At 35.8% G+C, this 6,000-nt stretch overlaps 1 protein-coding gene across 3 annotated transcripts in view; it reads right to left on the reverse strand.

The window, feature by feature from the left end:
- ATG4C (autophagy related 4C cysteine peptidase) overlaps nucleotides 1–5,514 on the reverse strand; it is a 69,636-nt gene extending 64,122 nt beyond the window's left edge. For all 3 annotated transcript variants that reach the window (XM_015240203.3, XM_031684358.2, XM_006205392.4), the window contains exon 1: nucleotides 5,347–5,514. The gene's annotated coding sequence lies outside the window, so the exon portion shown is untranslated. The remainder of the gene's footprint in view (nucleotides 1–5,346) is intronic.
- Between the last annotated feature and the right edge of the window lie 486 nt (nucleotides 5,515–6,000).

Here is a 6,000-nt window from a genome sequence, read left to right on the forward strand (position 1 = left end):
AAGTGCCCTGGACAATTATGTCTATTGTTAAAGATTAATGCTTGAATTGTATTAGCAGTCAAAAGAAGAGCATTGTTTAAAATGTTCACAAACACAATTGTTTTGGCTTACAAATGGAATTATTTGATGTCATTTTTCTCATCATTTCTAATTTTAACTAGAAAAAAAATTGTATCAATTTGAAAACAGAGCTACAAGCTTAAAACCTTGTAAAGATAAAAACTGCATATTCTCTGTCTGATATAACTGTTCTAGAGTTCCCTATTACTATACATTATGACAAAGTTTTAAATTATTATGTCTACTTTAGTAATTTTACAGATAACTGATTTTACAGGAAGAGTCTATTAAAAAGGAGTTTAGTAGGAACTTAACTATATTTTAAATTGATAACATAATCACAGAAAAATAATTCAAATAACTTTGACTGCCTACTTTGATTATACATCTTTAGTAGGATATATTCTAAGGATAAAAAATGTCAAAGAAATCTCTACTTGGTAGATCTGTTGTAGGAAGCGGTATCAGCATAGCAATTTCAAAACTGTCATATGTGTGTTGTAGGACAGATTAAGTGAGTAAATATATTGGTATGATTGAGAATCAGAATTCTCCCTGTAGGAAAAGGGAGATACAAACATGAACTGAGGGAAGGTAAAGATGAACTCTGTGAATCTGAATTAAAGATATCCTATAAAATCATGATTTCTTTTTTTAAAAAAAATGTGTTTGTCCATCTATAGGGCCTTGAAGCAATGATACTTCAGTAGCAATGAGTATATTAAATACCCAAATTTCAGTTTCTAAGTACCATTTTCCACTAAAGTGATCCAGGGCTCCATGGTAAAATGGTTGATTCCAGGGCTCAAGCAGGGAATATACAAGGTAAGCCTGGAACATCTTATTGTACAAAAAAGTAAGAAGGTGCCCAAATACCAATGCGGACATATACAGAGGCCATATGAACTCGGTTGAAGGGACTAACCAAATATGAGAAGATTTAATCATTAAAAAAGAATAATGGTAACAGATTATCACACTGGATACGTTCAAAAAAAAAAGAATCCTTGGGAACATATTTATACTAAAGTATAAGCAGAGAAGAGGAATATCTCTTCTTTAGAGAAGATAGCCAGCAAACATATGTAGAAGGATTGAGAGAACTGGAAAACCACTATTTGGCAACCACCAATGCAATGATAGATTCAGGCATGACCATCAGTGACTACTAAAACCACTGCATAGAAAAAAACACTACTGGAAAACAGAATATCCAATGATAAAGTATCACCTCCACAGATTAATTATTTAGTAGAAAAAGGGAAAGATGACTTTAGAGTACAGGAATCTGGCTAACCTAAGTGATCAACCTTAACATCACCAATAATTGAACAAACGATCATTATATTACTCTTGATGTGATGAAATGGAAAGTTTATAATAACTACTATGGGAAAGTCCTGGAGAAACACTACTCAGCCTGAAACTGTGAGGAAACAATCAAATTCATTTTGTGAGGCATTCTACAAAACAGTTGGCCTGGACTCCTCAAAAATGCCAGTCTTGGGAAAAAAAAAAAAAGAAGGGATGACAGGAGAAAAAAGAAAAGGTGAGGACTGTTAGATAAAAGAAAACAGAGATACATGACAACTAAATACAATTCATAATCTTTTCCTTAAATTCAGTATTTTTTTTTCCTAAAAAGCTATAAGAGACATTACTGAAACATTTGGGTAAGTTTGAATTTTTTCATATGGCCTGTATATTAGATAATATTATCATATCAAAATTAAGTTATTTGGGTATGCTAATTGCATTATAGTTATATAGGAGGATGTCCTAGTTCTTAGGAGATGTGTGATAAAATATTTAGGAGTGAAATGTCATGATGTTTCCACCTTATTTTCTTTTTCTTCTTTTTTGGGTTTTTTTTTTTTTTGGTGGGGGTGGGTAATTTAGGTTTATTTATTTTATTTTTTACTGGAGGTACTAGGGATTGAACCCAGGACCTCATGCATGCTAAGCACATGCTCTACCACTATACCTTCCCCCTACCCCTTCCTTACTTTCAAATGGCTCTACAAGAAAAAAAAAAATGTGTGCATTTGTGTATGTATATGTGTGTGTTAGAGAGAAAGTAAATGAGGCATAATGTTAACAACTAGTGAATCTGGGTGAAGGATATACAGGTATTTGTGGTACTACTCTCAACTTTCTTTTATAAGTTTGAAACTTCAAAAGAAAGAAAACTGGAGGAAAAAAGTAGAATGGAAATTAATCTGACTTTAGGGCAGCTAATCAGACTTTATAACATTTAACTACTTCTTCACCCTTCACCATCTCCAGTACAAAGTTCAGAAAGGTTGGACTAAAACTAAAAGTAATAGTCCTAACAAATAATAAGTAATTACAAACCAATCCACCATTAATTTCCAATTATAGCTGTAGACCATAGTCTCTGACGAGAATTCTGTGAAAGATGAAATGTGCTGACTTATCTAGGACAATTGTGAATAAACAAAAGCTGTCTTATGTAAATATTTTCTCCAAATCCAAATAGGACTACGAAACAAATTTTTTCCCCAATTGAGACCTATTAGTTAAAAAGAACTCTAAAATTAAAATGTTACAGAAGTCCAGATGATCTCAGATACCACATCACTATATTAGTAGTAGTGGTAACAGTAATAATAATAATAATAATAACAAACTCTGTACCAGGAATTTTGTTAACCTTATGCACATATACCGTCTCATTTAATCCTTACAACAACTCTATAAGGCAGGTACTATTATTATCCTCATTTTATAGATTAAAAAAATAACAAAGGCTTGGAAAGACAAAATAACTTCTGCAAGATCATATCTTGAGTCCACGCAATCTGACTCCAAGCCCAAGCTTTTTGTCTGTACACTCTACTGTTTTACTATGAGATGAACTCTTGTCATAGCTTCATTTGTTAAACATTTGTTTCAAATTCAACACTGTGCACTCATGTGCAAAAAACTGAAGACACAAAGCAGCCCAGTTACCTGTCTCTCCCTCTAATCTTTCTCCTACAATTTAGAATTTTGCTCATTTTATGCCTCAAACTGGAATTACTTTCCTCCAATTTCTACCTACCAAATTCCTACTCACTTTAGTTCTAGATCAAATTTCATCTCCTTCATGAAATTTTCACTAGTTAATTGTTCTTTTCAACTTTAACATTCTAAAACACATAAAATCTAATGCATATTGGCTATAGTTTCTGCTTCTTGAAGGCAAGGTTTACATGTCATACATTCTGATAGTGTAAGTATCCTAAGGGTAGGGATTTTTGTCACTTGTTCACTATTATATTTACAGCACCTAGAAGAATACCTGGTATACAGCAGCTGCTTAGCAAATACTTATTGAATTAATGCTTTTTATACATTACAGGGGAAAGAACAAATCTTTGCAGCTGTGTAAGTGGAAAGAGTCAAAAGAACTATATTTGAACTCTTCAAGTTTCAGTTTCTTCACCTGCTAAATGAAAATAATGTTCAATAGCTCACTGAATTGTTACAGTGATTTAATGCAATAATGCTTTAATAGCAACTAGGACAGAGCTGAGGACAAGACGATGCTCTCAATAAATGTTTTGATGATACTGTAACAATAGCTAAATAATATGAAGTACTCAATACCTACTAAATGAATAAAATCTAAGGAAAAATATACAAAGTGTGAGTAACGTCTAGCCCCTTACCATTTAGCCAATAAAGAATTTCATGAGTGAATTAATTCTGAAATATCATACATTTAGTCCCAATCTTAAGCATGACCAAAACCATTTCTAATTAATAAGGAATAACCCCAATTAGAAAGGGTACAATTATGAATATTTATATTTTACCAACACATATAGATTATATTTGACTGCTTAAATATAAGCAGTAATTTTACTATCAGAATTTTTATAGTGCAATAATCAGAACAGAAGGAGCTGCAAAGTTATTTGAGTTACATGGTCCCAGAAATCCAGGAAGTACAGAAATTTGTGTCTACAAAACATTAGTGAATAATATACAATGCTGCTTTACCAGATCTATCAAAATATATAGAAATATCTCATAAACAATCACAACAAATAAATTTTTCAACTTATTTGTATTCCATTTTACAGGAAAAAAAGCATCACTTAAACGGTTTTTAAACTTTTACTAAACTATAAAATTCTTTATATTGGCTACTTTTTAAACTTGAACAGCTCCCCAAATTTTACAGTGAAAGAACTAATAATTAAGTCAATATAGCCTTCGATTATGGAACTAATTAGAAACTCTTCCTTGTTCAGCGAAGAAGCGTTATTAATTTGTAAATCGGCACACACATAGGTTTTACCTTTCAAAGCTTTTCCAATCCCTCTGGGTACTTTCAGTGGCTCACAATATAATTACAAATCATAAACAACAAGGAGGAAAGCACATTCCCTTGTGTCTACCTGCTATTAATTGACACAAAATCATTGCAAAAATTCCACTGGGGACATATGTTGCCGGTAGGAAAAGAGAAAAAAAAAATCCTAAGTAATTCAGACATAAAGAGCTGCAGGACAAGGTACTCTCCTCTATAGGGTAGCAGTGAACCCTTTGTGGAAAAGTAATCAATATAACACGAAAATGTAAGCCAGAGAAACCACAAAAATGTAAACTCAATAGGCAGAGCCGTGCTTAGCCGATCATTGACGTCTCTCGTATTCACCAGTCATAATAACGTATTTGAACCACCAACCTAAAAAGCCTTTAGATGTGGACGGAGGTGGAAGAGTTTAGGATGAGAGAGAACCAAATAAAATTTTTTAACATTAATGTCTAGATGGAAAAGCATTAAGACATTCAGGCAAACGTGTTAGAGTATGAAGCAGTAACAAAGGCCAAAAAGGGATAAAGAAGTTAGGAACGAGAAGATAGAGATCCTGAGAATCCAATTTGAAGGAATATTTTTTCTCTTAATTTTACTATTATCTTTTATTGGAGAGAAATAGGGAAGGAGTTAAATAGATGCGACAGCTTAGGGGACAAGAGATCGTGCCTGAAACACATATGAAATGCCTCTAGGAGAGGGAAAACAGCTGCCCACAGGAAGGGATATGGTTTGTCAGCTCTGGAGCCCAGGAAAGGCGAGGAGTCAGAAGACAAATGACACTGGAAAAAAAAGAGATAAAGGAGGCGCCAAAACCCTCAGAGCGCCTAAAGGGTTAGCCACAAGGTCTCCACTGAGGACAGTACCCCCCACCCAAGAAACCTGGTCATTCGAGGACCAGAGACACTAAGTCCCAACCTTCTCCTAACTCCTCTAGTCTCAAGTCGACCCCTCACCGAAAACAGAACTGGAGGCGTGTAAACAACGTGCAGGAGCCACCAATCCGGGAAACGTTCCAGCTCTAGCAACGGCTGCCACAAAAGCAGCCCGCACACTCGCAGACGCTTGGACCTCAGCGCCGCAGCCACAGACGCCTCGAGCTCCCCGGCCACCGTAGTGAGAAGAACGCCCCTCCCCAACTTCAAACCCAGCAGATGAGCCACTTCCGGGGCACTGAAGCCTATGGATTGGCGGCCTCAATAGTGGCCGTCGACGGACCCCTCCTCCGCTTACTTCATCCATTTTTTTTCGCACTGTTCGCCGCCCCAGACTCTAAGTCACCAATATAGCAAATGCAGAACCAAGGGAAAGTATCCATCTGTAAGTGGTGTCTCTGATAAATAAACTACATTTTGCCTGCCGCGAGTTCCTGTTGAACAATTGTACTTCAACTCCCAGCGTGCACCTCGCTCTCTCCAGCGTGGGAACTACAAGATCCAGCATGCCCTGCACCCCACATTCTGCATTGCCCCTGACGCCCGGAGGCCCCAAATGTGATTTCAGAGGACTCACTGTATCCTTTAAATTAACGTAGACCTTTCTACCAATCCCCACTTTGGTGAAAATACCAGTCAGTATTCCCTCCTCTCCTGTTGTGAGGGTACTCTGAA

The sequence above is a fragment of the Vicugna pacos genome, chromosome 13, assembly GCF_048564905.1.
Source record: "Vicugna pacos chromosome 13, VicPac4, whole genome shotgun sequence".
Classification (NCBI taxonomy): domain Eukaryota; kingdom Metazoa; phylum Chordata; class Mammalia; order Artiodactyla; family Camelidae; genus Vicugna; species Vicugna pacos.